The following is a 16,278-nucleotide window of genomic DNA, read 5'->3' on the forward strand; positions in this document are numbered from 1 at the left end:
TGGCTTAACTATTTTCCTTTTTAGAAGAAGCATCTCAGCCAACTTCATTAAGTTAAACCTGGCACAGTCTGAATTGCAAAATTGAGCATAACTAAAAATATCTAATTCTTTATGCAGTTTTGGCAGCTATTCCATACTCTGGTACAAAGTAGGTCATCTAAAATTTTTTTTGTGTAATGGATATTCTGTTGTACAATAGCATCATTTACCTCTCCATTTACTCTAATTGAGGGCAGTTTAGTTTGAATTAAATTTAGTTTTATGGCTGAAGCACCACAATAACAGAAAAGTCAAGGTGAACATGGTCTTCTTTTTTGTTTACTTGATTAAAGTGCATTCCTATGCACTTCCTACTAGAGTTAAGGAGTCCTACATAATGCACCTACCAAAGGCAATATCAATAAAATAGAAGCCATTGGAATGAATTTATTCTGAAGAATAGAGATCTACAGAAATATTTTATCACAATGAGGTATTTTTTCTGACAGAATGTCACTGTCGCTCAAATGGTAAAAGGAGACAATTATAAAGAATAAATAGTAACCACAGGTGCATATATTAACAGATGGAAATAAAGAATGGCGACTGTGCCTTATGCCACTCAATCTATACTAAGCATAACATCAATGTCAATATCATTTAATGCCTGTATTAATCAAAAAATGTTATTCTGATTGACAATTTTCTGCATCTGTATTGACATCTTTCTTTTTCCCTCCCTTGTTGCTATAAAACAGATAGAATATCTACGTTTTTTCTCCTTGCTGCTTTTAAGAAGAATTAAGACTGAACTCACTACTGCAGACTCTCTGTGAGGATGCTTCAGGTTTCCTGACTCAGAATGAGGACTTGACATAGCAGATTACCAAGCTGAGGTCTGGAAGAAACATTTTATGACTATGCAATGGAAAGCAATAATATGGCTGAGAATTCCATCTGTTTTTTAAGGTCTTGACTTGTTCAAGAAGCCTTATGTCTCTATCCCTTCTGGTTGATTTAGCTTGTTTTAAAAATTGTCCTTCTTTAAGTTTCTCTAGGCCTTGATTTTTCAGTATAATTTAATCTATATACAGTTCTGCCATTTTTTTGTCCTCATTTTCTATATTTTTTTCCTCAGAATTTACTAGTGCTTGATCCTTCACTGATGTTGCTACAAGGTCTGGTTTTTTTATTGCATCATATTTCCAGTTTCATTTTTTTCTCTGTGAGATCACTTTTCACTACTTTTTCTGATGTTTCCACTTATAAGGTCTTTGTCCCATCTCTCTTCTTTTGCAAACTGCCATTAGATCAGGTACCTTGGAGCAGTTACCTTGAGTGTTTCCAATGCAATCTAATGACAACTAAACACTATGTATAGTGAGCCTTTGTTCAGGGATGTTTTTTTCCCATTCTTATTACCATCAGAGTCCAGCCTGTATTTTTCTTCTCTTTCTACATCTTAAATAAAGTTCAGACGTTCTAGCTTTTAAAACTTACTTTTCAAAAGTTTCTTCACTGGGAGGAAGTCCCTAGCATCTTGAAGAAGCAATTTGTCCTACACCCATTAGCAAAATAATTTTACTGTGAATATATGCTTGCAGGAGGTCTCCTCATGGTACAGTGGAGGGACTGATGAGCTGTGAGATCCTCAGTACAAGAGACCATAACTGAAGGTCACACTGCCTGGAGAATTACTGCTTGTGTAAGGAAACTGAAATATTTTGTGAACTAAAGAGCTAGTTCACAAGAGATCTTTTTTCCACATTCACTTTATAAGTGCATTAACCTCACTAATTCACACACTAGAGAGACAAATTTGGGCACACGCACCAATAAAGTTGTACATGGAAGCCAGTAAGTTTTTCCTTTGGCTTTAATTTATGTAATGTTCATGACAGATTGATATGAGGATTAGGTTTCTAAGACAAGAAAACTTGTTGTCTGTAACATAATAGGGAGTACAAAGCACAATAAATTATATAATTTGGGAAGAAAAAAATTTAAACTTTTAATTTCTTCTTAGACATGCCTGGCTTCAATCCTCTGTGTTCTCCATATACTGAAAAATCTGTTGGTTTGAAACATCAAAAGTTACATGCAAAAAAGCTGTTTGTCAATGCTCCTTCTCTTGCCTGTAATTTCAAGAAGTGTGACAAATAAGCATTTCTTTGGCAGATCACTGCAGGGTGACAATAATATCTACAACATTTAATTCTTTTTATTGTGTTGGTTTCTTTTTTATGACTGCATGCATGCATATTCTCTAAAAAGTGATCATGGTCAGCATAATCCAATAACAAGCTTCAGCAAGGCCTATTCTAAATTATAGGAAAGAGCTTTAAAATCTAACAGAAGTAGATAGGGACACTTCTCTTTAAATGAAAGCACTAATTTTCAAGTGCTCAACAGTAGGTATTGTCAGCTTAGGAATGCCAGAGCTAAATAGTCTTTCATTGTTGAAAAGAGATTTCCACAAAAAGGAAGATGATAGAGGAGCATATCCACCCTTTGTAAGAATGGTCTATGCAAATTATTTCTTTCAGAACTAATTTAGCATTGTCCCTTTGGTGTGATACTCCAGGAAGCCAACAAACATTTGCTAATCAGGAGAGATACTACTACCAACAGCCTAGAAAGTTTGGGGTTTTTTTGAAGGTTTTGAAGTAGAAGGGCTAATTTAAAAATGTAATCCATAAGCAGCACTTTAAACTAAAATATTTAAAGGAAATTTTTTTTTTAAAATCCACAAAAAATTCTCAGAAAGCTGTCCTATCTTATTTGAGTTCATTAAAGCATCCTCCATCACAATATGTGCCTCCAGCTCTACTGAGACACAGGTTATAGACCAGGAAGCTAATGAGATCAGTTACAGTGAGACTATAAAATTGTAGCATAAGGAAAGTACACATGGATTGTTATAACTTGGAAATCATAGTAACTGTACAGAGACCTTCAGCTTTCTGTTATTAAAAGATGGTAAATATGCTAAATACTAGTGTATTATACTTAAAACAAGTACTTTTGAAACTTTGTAAAACTGTCTGCTTTTAATATTAATCCTTGTTGTATGCATTCTATTTTATTTATCTTCTCATTCTACCCTCTCCTGCTTGTCTGCCTCTTCTGTCATTTTCCCTCTCTCTGTTATTCCTCTGGCCTCTTTTTGTGTCTTTTTTCTCTTGGCTTTATTTTTCTCTCCTTGGAGAGATTCCCAGATCACATTAGAAATGTAGGTTAGACTTCTGATGTCATTCTTAGAGAAAGAAAAATAAATTACAACCTTAGTGTTCAAGGCTATATAGGAAATTTTCTTACATGATTCTGTAGCAACACTTTTTCATGATCCTGGGATGCTTCAATGTGTATTCGTGGATAGGGAAAAAATGAAAACTTGGGAAGGTATAACTTTAGATGTATGAAAACTTGTGCAGAGTTGCTTGTCTCACTGTAGAGTTGATGTTGTGCTAGCCATCAAGTGACAAAAAATTCAGGAATGCCACTTTAAAATAAATTAATGCACTGAGTTTGGGATTTTATATGTATTTATTTCATCAGTTCTTCCTTGTTAAGACAATGCTGTGTGCTATGAATGCCATAACGAGATGCTCCAATCCCCGCACTTACTATAGGGAACATAGGTGCCTGACTGAGTATCATAGATTCTGCTGCACAGCCAAAATCAATGAAATTTAGAGCAGTCAGATTCCTTGTCTATTAGACATCTTTCTGAATAGAAATAGGTATTCTTGAGTATCTGAGTTGTGTATCTTGTTTTATCAGGTCAGGATCAAATCTTCTTGTTAAATTACACAGTATGTTTTTTATTACAATATTTCTGTAACAAATGCTCCATAAATGGAAACAGCAGCCCCACATACGTTAACACAATTCTTTCTGAAACCAAAGATCTCAGATGTAGGCTGTTATTCTTTGCTAATGGTCATAATTATGAGTCACTCATACAGTTGTTGCATGGCTTTAAAGTCTCAAAACCTATTGTAAATCATCCTGTATACTACACAATGCAAGACGTTTTTTCCAATTCCCTTTTTTAATTGACAAACCCATTTGTATAGGAACAGGTTTGCTGTTTTTCACAATTCATCTGCTAGACAGAAGACACTATTTTGTTGTAGAAAGCAATCAGGTTAGTGTGGCATGATTTGCCTTTGGTAAACTCATGTTGGCTTTTGTCAAGCACTTTCTACATTTGACTTGTAGGGTGCCTCAAGAGTTTAACATGGGAAAGCTTTACATCACAGACATGTATGTGTCTAGGAAAAATTTGCGGTTTTTAAATATTGTTTGATTTAAACTCTTATAATTTTGTCTAAAATTTATTATATTCACTTCCATGATACTTCAAACTCTGTATTTTGTATTTAATTCTCTTTTCTTGTCCATTCAGTCAGTTCTAGGTAGTGGGGTAGCTCTCTTGTAATCAAGTACTGTACCTGTAAATCTATAATTTGCATTCCCTTTTACCTCTCAGTAATGAGTTTTGATGCACAGGCATAGCTGTAGTTTGTTCTAGTTCCAGATTTTCTGTCTCCTCTGAGCAATCAAGCTACGGAACATTTTACCCACGTCTATCTCAGTAATATGCACCACAAAACACATACAGCAATGACAAAATCAACAGACTTTTATAAGAGCCTGTTCCTAATTACTGCAGGCATTGTCATTATTTATTTCTTTTATTGGAGATCCTTGTAATTCTACATATTTGTGCAAAATCCCATGTGATAGGACAATGTTTTTTTAAAATTTGTTCGCTCAGTGATACAGTTGAGAGTATGGTGACACAATAATCCTCTGTATGAGCTATGAGGGTGTCCTTTTTTCAGGAGGCCTCCACAAGACTCACTTGTAAATCATTCATTAACAATTTAAGCTAAAATAAAAATGGAGAGTAATACATGAGAATCTGCTTGCTTTTTTATTTTTCTTTGCCCCACTGAATATTTTGCAATAAATAATATTATTTCCTGAAGTGAATATTATAGAAAGTATATATAGATATATATAATATACATTAAAGACAATGTATTTTAAAATGCTCTGTAATAGACAGTATTTTTTATGCAATTAAACAGGATAAAATTATGTAACTGTGTGGGAAAGAAAAAAGACAAAATGTCAATCTCGTGTCAGTGATGCTTTTATCTAATACAAATAATGATGTTTGTGGTGCAAGAGTTTGCTGCATCTTAGTTTTAGTAAATGACTACACTGGCACATTGATTGATAAATTGGTCACCATGCCTCACTTATTTCCTTGTTTAGTTCTGGTGTTAGAGGAAAAGTTCCAAATGCCAATCAAAAATTTCTCTTAAACACTAGAGAAGATATAGGTAGTTATTTAAATGAGATTTTTTAATGAACTATTAGATAATTCCTCATTGTATTCACAAACTGCTGAAACTTATAAAGATACTTGGACTAATAAGCCATAGCATCTCATTTCTGGTGCCTTGCTTTTCTCATTACATTTTTTTCTAAGGCAATGAAGATTTAATCAAAGCAGCAGGAAACAGCATGAATGTTGCGTGGGTATTGTTTCGTGCACTTATGTCGGTGATTTCCAAGAGAAAGATGAGCAGAAAATGAGTTATGGCTGTACATGAAGTATCTGGATTTCTTCAGCTCTCCTAAGGTTGAGGAAATTTGAGGGAGAAAATCTGAAAAATTACCTGGAGCAGGGAGGAAGAATTAAATATATTTCTTGTTCTATATAAGCAAATTAGAGATATTTTAACGTTTTCCCTTAATACAATTTAAAACAACTTCTATGCAACTGAGGAACTGGGAGTAGAGAACAGGAAAGAAAGAGGTGGGCTTATTAAAAGTGGATACAAACAAGTTTGAAAACCAGTACACAAAAAATTTTTCAATTTTTCCATTGGAAAGGAAATAATATATATCTACATTTAGATGGGTAAATAAGCTTTAAGATGTTGATTTGTTCAATTTGTCAATCAATTTTTAAATTCACGTTTTAACGCAAACAAGCTGAACTGTCGTTTTAGCACATATCAGAAGCCATCTTAATAAAGTAATAACCAAGTAATTTTTTTTTTAATTGCAAGACTATTTTCAGAATAGGGACATTCAAAGTTTGACTTGGTTTTCTTTGATAGTACTGTGGTTGAAGAATCAACTTCCATTGGACTAGTCAATGGAAAACTGAGGAAACTTTCAATGATTTTTGGGTTCTGGGTTCTGTATACTTCTCCAGTTACATATAATACCTTGATTCAAACTCAGACTCTCAAAGTCAAAAGATTTAAGATTTTTACAGAGGAGGAAGGTAATTCATGAACATTTAAAATCAGTCTTTCACATGAATGCTGTTGAAACTTTTATGTGTAGATTTTCACAACTCTTTGGTTGTTACCATATAATGATAAAGACAAACAGCTAAACACATTTGTTTTCAAGGTTCCAGATATAAAAAAAACCCCAAAACAACTCAGTTGACATTAGTTATTTCTGAGGCAGACAAAGAGAAAATAATTTTTTTTTTTTTTTAAGAAAGTTATACATTTTAGAAGCCTACATTATCACTTAATCTCTAGTGGAAAATTGATCACTAATTATCATATAGGTTTCAATGAGACTTAATGAGACTCTGCTCCTTTCTATTACTTTTCTTATCTATACACATACATTTAAAATAATACGTTAAATAGTTTTTTCTAAGCAAATCAACTTTAGCAGGTTTTCTAAAAAAAAAAAAATACTGTCTTTTTCATCCTTATTTGGAGTATTCTGAAATGTCTGTTTGTATATGTAATATTCCTGTAATTAAGCTATCAAAGTTATGCTACTTCTGCTACACCTCTCTTGCAAAGCAAATGGGAGTAATTTTTTTTTTTTATCTATGAAATATTGATATGAAATGTTTCTTAAACTAACACACATCTTCTTTTCAAATGTCTCTTTTTCAAAGAAGCCTTGACTTGCCCTCACAAAAGACTTGCTAAGTATTTTGGATTTGCCTGTCAAGCCCAACAATGTTGACAATCTGCTGTCCAATTCTTATGATGGAAAAAAAGAATAGGTGTTAGTGTTTCCATAAAAGAGTTACTTTACAGCAGTTTCATCTTTAGGCTAAGCAATCAATGCAATTTAAAGAAACTTCACTGATAACACTATTGTAAACCAGTCCAAAAAGCACTACAAAACATAGTGAAAAACTGTCTTAATTGAAAGCTTCAAGTTGTGACTTCAGAGGGCCTATGAGACCAACTGTTCCTGGCGGCCGCCTGGCTGGAAAATCCCATTTTATATACGGATTGTTTTGACAGCAGCCAACCATGAAGATGAAATACTAGCAACTGCTGATTTAGTTTCCCTTGGCATCTAACAGGAGAGGCTCTAAGGCTCCCTGAGCATGTACATTAAGTTATGATACCTTAATAACTATAAGTTGTGAAGTCCAGAAGGAGGTTGTGATCAAACTGTAGGGCTTATTATTTTAATGACTCTAATAAAATGTTTTAGAGGTACATGTAAATTCCAGCCAGCTTCATAGTGAAGAGACCAACCTGTGCTGCACTTGAACTCAAGAGAAAGGGATTTAGTTCAATTTAGTTTGTTGAAATTCAATGTATTTAACTTGCTCCAGAGTAGCAAGTGAAAAATACAGTTTTCTTTTCAAGTGTAGAAACCTTTGGGTGATTTGAAAATGTCATACTCTGCTTTCTGTGACTCATTCAAAAGTTCTTGGAATGAAGGTGTGAAACAATGTTTAAAAGGAAAATAAAAATAATAATTTTGAATTATTGCATAAACATGGACTGCACATCGTGAAGGAGACCAGCTCTGCTTATTCTTCTTCCAGGGGTTTCTATACCATCTGCTGAGTTTTATCAGTAGATATAGCTCTTTTGATAAAGAGGTATAAAATGATTATATAGAACTTTAAATATTTGGTGGTTTACTTTTATTAAGATACATATTATATGAAAGTTATACTTTGATAATATTCTTACATGTTAGGTTTCTAAACACTTAAAAATTTCAAAATGCTGTAATCTTGGAGCAGTCTGTAAAAATGGGTGACTGTGGGGTTACGCTAACACTGGAACTGTCATTCAGCTAAAACCACAAAAAGATCTGGGACAACTTAAAAAAAACTTCTTCACTTGTCAGCAACTTTATGTTGGGGCAATCTACATGGTGCAGGTGTCGAGGCATTCAGATTCAGACAGACCAAGTCATCCATGTTTAAAAATGTAATTTTTATTGTCAATATAAATATGTCAGCACAGTCTTGGGATATCTGTTGTCATTCTGGCATACTACCTACTTACTGCACATGCTTTTAATAATAATGATAAATTTAAATAATATTTTAATAATATAAATAATAATAAAGATATAAAATAATTGTTTTAATATGCATAAGGTGAATATTGAAAATTGTTAGCCATGGGTAATAATGTAGAAAAAAAATCATAAAAATAATAACCTCAGTGAAGTGGTATGGCTTTCGAAATGCTCTCCCACCAAAAAAAAAAAAAACCAAAAAAAAAACCAAAACAGAATAGGTTTTGCAGATAAAAATATCTAAATTCTATATCTCTTTGATGAAATTGTCACTAGAATAATATCACATCTGCACTTTCTAAGCAAGCCAGCAATTCACTGACTTTAAAGTTTAAAGAGAAATTCCAATGTGCTTTGCAAAAGAAAATATTTGTAACATCTTCCTTGTAGTGGGTCATTGCAATGTTCCTTCAGTTCTGTGCCATATAGATAAAAAGCCAAAAACTAAGTATGTTCTAACTTATTTCCAAAGGTTTGCTATTGAATGCAGAGCAGTTTTCTTTTTTTTGGAACACGATGTTTTACTTACAATCAAAGCTCCTGTTTCTGCAACCTGTGGAATTGCCTACTGTGTAGCCTATGTTACCTGTAGCATGTGTAAAAAAAGATATTGAAAATGAAATTGCAAACATACTAGAAACAAAAGGATTTTCCACATGAAATAGAACTTCTAAAGCATAGGCAAAAGAAAAAATTAGCACATAAAACAAAGAGCATATGAAAGTATACCATTGTTGCAGTTCAATTGCACACCAGCAGGCTTTATTAAGCAGAGGAATGGTGGATGAATTTCAGATGACACTAACTAGATTGTGCTCTGACCTGGAATATACAGTACTCAAAATTTCATGGCTCTCTCCCAGACTATTAGTAATGGCAGCTTGTATGCAGCAAACTCAGCATGTAGCAAATGATAGATAAGCCAAAATCTGGGCACCTGTCCATAACTGAATTGTAAATACAATTCTCTTTCTGCCTTTGGGAAAGTAGCGTCTGTCTTACACTTTTTAGCATACAATTAAGACATTACTTTAAATTAATATTCCCCGTGTTCTACTGCATGCCATCTCTTGGTTGAGAAATTGATAATAAAAATTCAAAAATTATAATATTCTAAATATTAATATGTTTACTCTGAATATAATTTATTTTTAAATGTTTGAAAATTCTTTTCACAGCTCACACTGATTTGAAAATTACGTTCTTTAACATCAGAAGTATGTTGTGAAGTTTTACTTTAATGCAAAAAATAGAAATGTTTGTCTTTAAATAGCATGTAAATTTTTTTCTCACTGTATCGAATTTGACTTTTATATTCTTTTTTCATCTTTGGCTTCTGTTTATTGTGTAATATTAACATTGTAGGCATAAGGATAAAATAGATCTGATTAGATATAGCTTAGAATAAAATTTTTCTTTCATGCTTGAAACATACTCGAGTTATGTAGATTGTAACCAATTCCACATTTGCATTATACCTTTTGTCAGTTTCACAATATTGTACAAAAGACATTGCTAAGGTAGCGACTAACATTTCCTTCATTGGTTAGAATTTGTCATTGTCAGAATTTTCATCTGCATACAGCATATGCCAACAATCTGATAGCCTTTAAATTCTGATATTGGAAGAGTCTAAATTTAATTAAGTTATGGTAAAGCTGAAACATCCTCTTCCTTTCCTGAAAAAGTGCAGCTTAAGATCGAATGCAGACAAGATTCACCCAATCTGTACTTTGAGTGTGACTTTTTATTCCAGTAACAGTTATTGTAGGAAAATTAATTCCAATGTAATAAAGATTTTCAACAACAACCCTTGCTGAATGTAAAATCACCTTCTTCACTTCTAATTAGTTTCTGCAGTATTTTGTCCAAATGACAAGTGTAACATTTAAACAAAATATGTACAAGTGACATGCTGTTCAAACTGCAAATATCATAATGCAACTCTTGAGAATAAAGAAGGAATGATACTTATCAGTAGCAACAGTGCTTAACCAAAGCTTATACTCTTGACAATCCCAGCTGAAACCATTCTATGAAAATTCTAAGTTAAAGTTTTGATGGATGCACAGTTAGAATGTATTAATTTTTAAGATATCTGGAAAACTACTGACAGAGAAAAAAATCTTTTGCATTTAGCAAGTTGAGAAATCTTGATGAGTTCCTGCAGTGCTGTGGAAAAATCAAGGACCAAAAAATCATCAGCCACAAAGGCTTTTTCAGCTAGAAAGAACTCAATGTTAAAGCAATGAAGATGAGAAAAGCTTCATGTGCTGAAGAAAAGGAACTCATAATTCTACTTGACTGCAAAAGAAATTACATACTAAAGACAAAGCTGCAGTACATAGTCTTGGTATAACAGCAAGCCAGATAAATATATTTGGCTCATGTGGAGGAATTAAAAGGGTTGAAGGGAATTGCATAAGGTCTCAGTAAGTGCTGCAGAAACAAGAAAAAAAACCTAGCTTAGAGAGGATGGTACAATTGTAAATGGGAGTGACTTAGATGTACTCCTTATCCAGGTGTTTAACAAGCTCAGATAGGGAAATGTGCAAAATATTTTAATTTTTATAGGGTGAGTTTTATGGGGAAAAGCTTTTGTATTTATTTTAAAGCAGACAGCACCATTACTGTGATTGTCAGAAAATTGCTTCCTAGATATCATACTATTTCAGGGAGGAGTTAAAAAAATATTGACTGATCAGACGAAGACAGAGCAAGAATTCTGAAGAAAGCGACTGCAGTATCAGAAGATCAAGTGAGCACTGCAAGCAAAATAAAATGGCTGTTCAGCTGTCCAAAATTATCCAATATCTGTTTGCTCTTTGTTCATCAGAGAAAACTGTTCTTCAGACCTTTGTGTGAAATATTGTGTCCAAATCTATTTAAAACTGTCCTTGTTTAACAAAAGGTCAGAGATCATTAATGAAACAGTTTTTTTGACATTATTAGTATTAATGAAAATACATTGAAAGGAGTTTTGGATGCCAAATAATTATTACAACAATGACTAAATATTTATCCACTGAGAAAAAAAAAAAAAAAACGGCTATCAAAAAAACCAAATATGCATTAAATCTAAAATAAAGCTAATACAAAATCCTTTTGCAACAAACTAATACAGGTATAGAGATAGCTATCACTGAACCATCTTGGTCCTTGCTGTGATAAAGATCTCCTTCCATTTCTTGCTTAATGACCTCATTCTGTCAATGAGTTCACTACTATGCACTGATATACATAATGTATTTTAATACATTATCATTAATAAAATCCTAATACAGTAATCAATAATACAGTAATATAACACAACATCATTCAGACTCTGCAATATGTAGGAAACAGAAAAAAAAAGGCTTTAAGGAAAATTTCTTAAGAGTAAATCACATGGGAAATTCCTCATAGCCAGCATATTACATCCAAAGTGCCTTTTTGCTTTTGTCAGGGTATGCCTAAGAGGGAGCAAACTGGCCTAGCCCAGGACCAGGACTACTCTTAACATCTGATCAGAGCAGACACACAGCTCCAGTGGACAGAAGCAATCCAGAGCCTGGCAATAATTTATTGGCTAGTACAGAGGTAGTCTGAACTCCCTGCTCTGACTGTGATTCTTCTTGAAACGTCAGCATTATAGTAAGTGATGCTACTCTGGCTTAGGATCCAATGATCACAGTGTCATTTTGTTTGGTTAAAGACAATCTGCAGTTTGGTTGTACCAAATAAACGATTTCTGATGCTATAAATTATTTCCATACTTTAGGTATTATTTTGATTTTATGTTTAACCTGAGTTTTCCTTAAAGATAATAAAATTTATTAATGATTGGAATACAAACCAAAAAATCACTGTCCAACGATTGTACATCAAATACATAAATCTTGCATGTTAAAGAAAGATTAATTTAAAATCAAGAGAGGCATCAGTTTATATTTTAACTGTTTCAAAACTTTGAAAAGAAGAAGAAACTCTTCTCTTAGACAAGAAAAGAGTCAAGAGGTACTATATAAGTTTATTTTTCTTTTTTTCCCCCCAAGGTCCTAAATGTTAAAAAAGAATATATTTTTCTTCAAAGGGCCATTGGTTTCCACTGACCCCTCACAAATGATCCTTTTCATGTTACTGATCTGTTAAGGACCACAGTACATTCTGTTTCATATATTTTCCTCAGGAATTGTAATCTTGTACTCTTTAAAAATTACTTCTTTAATGAGGCTATGCCAGTAGTAAAATCTTAATTGTTTTTCCTGAATTTCACATTCAGCATTAGATATAGCAATGACAGTTCACATCAAACCCAGTTCCAAAAGAGCTATCCTATTACACTGGAATGTACAATGCGTAGATCAGTACTTTGATCCACTATGCTTTTTCAACACACAACTTTCTTGTGGATAAGTCATGAGTAGTGCTGACAAAAGTACATTCTTCTTGTATGTTTATCCTCTTCTTATAACACTAGTCTTTTGGAATCAGGTTCGGATAATATATATTTTATTCCTTCATCCTTTCCCCCCTCCCCCCCGTCCCACTTTAAAAAGATCTTAAATATAAGAATTAAGATGAAAAATTCTTTATTAATTTTAGTTTTTGAAAATGCATATTAAAAATGTAAGCCCTTCTCTGTTTAGCAGTTCTATAGAATAGTTTTGCTGGTCTGGAGATCCACCGATTCTCCATACAGAAAAAAACTACATGTTTTTGTTTTCCAGAAAGCAGGTAATTAATAATCTTAGTTCTTGACTATTCTTCACCTCAGTGTGTTAACTCCTCCCCAGTTTTAAACCAGTTTTAAGCCAGTTTTAGTCCTTCTATAGCATTTCACACTGTTGTTTATCTTTAATGTAGATGGTTAAATGTAAATCAAAAAACTGCACAATTCTGAGTGTCATTTATATAATCTAAAAGTTTGGGCTTTTTATAATGACCCTATGTGCAGGCATATTTATTAGAATGACATCTCTTGAGCTTGTATATAATTGAATATCTCAGTATTTCCCTCTTTAAATGAATATTCTCTTTTTGTTCTGTGCCATCTACAGTAGGAAACGGATTTCATCCAACATTTAATGTTTGTCTAAAGGTAGAAAAAATTTCATAAATTTAAAAGACTGAAGTATTTGTTTCCATTCAGCCTTACAACTGTGCTGAAATCTTTAATATCTTCCCCATTCTGCCAGATCCCAGGATTCTCCAAAGCAATTTTTTTTCTTAATGAAGGATTTACATACCCATTAATTCATATAGTTTTGTAGTGAAACCTTTATCTTCTCTGTGTCCCATTAATTGCTAGTATTGTTCTGGTACCATTTTTTCTAACATCACATTAATGTATGCATCTGTGCCCATACAAATACTGCATTTTATTTCAGACTGCTAGTTTATTTATCTTATGCAAAAATGCTGGGTATGGTTGTTGTGAATTAGTCTTCTGAGCTAATGGTCTTAGATCTTTTTTATTCTGTTTGCTACACTCTCATACATAACCACCACTACCCTTAGGCCATATCACACTGATCTCAGGAATGCTCTTTAGCCCTCAGCCTTGATTACAGGCAGTTCAGCTGCCCTTGACTTTATCAGAAACACTCTGCTGCCAAAACTTCTTCTTTTGCTGATACCTTCTTGGTGATTATTTAAGTGACCTAAAGTATTTGCAGCATGGCACTCACAAATTCTTGAAGAAAATCCCACAAATTATTGCAGTTCTCAATACCTTTCGTTTGGATCATGACATTGCCTTGTGTTGCATCATTTTCTTAATGTTACATGTTACATGTTGCATGTTACATGTTACATGTTACCTGTGCTTTTTGGTGGTTGAATAATTGTAACTTGAATCGTTGCATATTGCCCTGCTTCAAAATTGTTTACTGTTTCTGTTTAGATTTTGAAGGAATATTTCCAGTGTCAGAAGACAGCCCATATTTCACAAGCTGTGAAAGCAAATAAGCAGTCTCTTATGTTAAGAACAAATGAGCTGGTTTTTGCAAGTTTGAGCAGGCTTACTCACTCTATGTTAGTCAAAAAATAGTTTAGTTATAAGTGCTTTGTTTTTATCTTTCTTTTCACTACGTACTTAAAAACATCCAGTACGTGTCCTACTTCAGAATAAGTGAGGTTCTCCTCATTTGTATTTTAATTTTCTTTTCCTGACTTGCTGAAAGCTGCAGCAAACATCAAATACTTTGGAATAAGTTCATAAGATCTGCACTTTTAAATGTTTTGTAAAAATGAAATAATATTTAAGCTGCCTAAATATTTTTAAGCAGTTCCTTAAGAGATAGATGACTTTTCTTTCTCTCTCATGCAAATTATTTATTTTTAGTTTCCATGTTTTATTTCTGGTCTATCTTGTGGTCAGAAGTGACTCAAAAATAGTCTGTTCTAGAATGGTTTAAGACTAGCACAGTTTAAGACAAGTTTCACTATAACAAAACAGTTCTAAGTAGCTCTCACTGTAGTCTCCTAAACATTCAAATGATTCCCCACCATTTCCACAACAATTTGTTAATGAAAATTTATCATTTAGACTTCCATATCTGTCCATTCTCTTAAACTCTCTTAAAAGTGATCTTTCATCGTGTACAGTGTATTCACCTAACTGCATTTCTCTATACTCAAAAGGGGAAGCTTCTGTGTTCTACCTATTTTAAGATATAATTTATTTTTAAATTTTGAAAATGTCTCTTTAATATCTTTTCTAAATGAATAATAAATATAATTTTGATGCTTTGTATATATGACTGATTTAGTAAGCATAGAGTTTTTTGTCAAAATAAGAGAGGTGGAGTTGGAGCCTTCTACATAGTACTCCAAGGGACAAGAGACAGGATACACTATTCCCTACATTGATTACAGCTGATAATGTCTATTACTGCAATGAATTTTCAGTAATAATACAACTCTTATGTCTAAATTGCAGTGCATGAGATATATCAAAATAACTTGATTTCCTCAAAACACTAGGTAAATATATTCTATATTTTCTTTAAGATATTTATTGCTTAGTGAGACTGTACTAGATTTCATTTACCTGTGCTTATATTCCTCAAACTCCTAGGAAAGCACAAATCATGCCACTTCTCCTAAGTATATTTTAATATACTTTAGTGGGTCTGTGTTGTTACCAAATTTCCTGCTAACAGAAATCACTCCAATCCTGCTACTGAAAATCTCTATAAAGTATAATTGTAACAAGTCTATCAGTTTATCTTTGTTGGGCAAGTAATCAAGGATGGCAGACTGTGGCAGTCCAAATTCAGCCCATTACAGCCATTCAACACCTTACTTCATGGCCAAAATAATAGAAAATGCAATAGTACAGCTGATAAGTGTTTATATATCAAAGCAGAAATAGTGAGGAAAACAGATTTGGGAAGTGCTTTCAAAATTTTTTAGGGAAACAGATATTATTCCTGTATTAATATTAAAGGTTTTATATGGTTTTGAACTGGCAAACTGAATCATTCAACACAAGAATAAGCAGGTTGCATTTGATATAGTTTTGCTTCACAGGTCACCACTTATATTAATTAATTTCAAAATTGAACATGTGAGGAGAAATATTGTGAAAAAAGACTGAAGTTTTCCCTTTGTGACCAAAAAAAAGGAAGAAAAATATTTGAATTAATTTTACAAAAAGAGACTATGACTGGTTTTCCAAAGTATTTGTATGCATATGTGTTACAAGGCAGTGCAGAAAAATGACCAAGTTTAGGGACTCCTCACAGAATCCCAAAATGGTCGAGGTCAGAAGGGACCTCTGGAGGTCATTTGGTCTAACTGCCCTGCTCAAGGAGGGATACCTAGAGCTGGCTGGGAAGGTTTGTGTACAGACGGCCTTTGAATGTCTCCAAGGATGAAAACTCCACACCCTCCCTTTGCAGCCTGTGCCAGTGCTCAGTCACCCTAACAGTAAAAATTTGTGACATCCAGACAGGGTGGCCTCTGTTTCAGTTTGTG

At 33.2% G+C, this 16,278-nt stretch overlaps 1 long non-coding RNA gene across 1 annotated transcript in view; it reads left to right on the top strand.

Annotated features, from left to right (window-relative positions):
* The window catches only part of LOC115494258 (uncharacterized), a 153,375-nt gene extending 137,577 nt beyond the window's left edge, over nt 1-15,798 (top strand). Inside the window, exon 8 of the long non-coding RNA XR_012054919.1 lies at nt 738-15,798. This is a non-coding gene — a long non-coding RNA (uncharacterized lncRNA). The remainder of the gene's footprint in view (nt 1-737) is intronic.
* Nucleotides 15,799-16,278: the final 480 nt, after the last annotated feature.

The sequence above is a fragment of the Taeniopygia guttata genome, chromosome 3, assembly GCF_048771995.1.
Source record: "Taeniopygia guttata chromosome 3, bTaeGut7.mat, whole genome shotgun sequence".
Lineage (NCBI taxonomy): Eukaryota > Metazoa > Chordata > Aves > Passeriformes > Estrildidae > Taeniopygia > Taeniopygia guttata.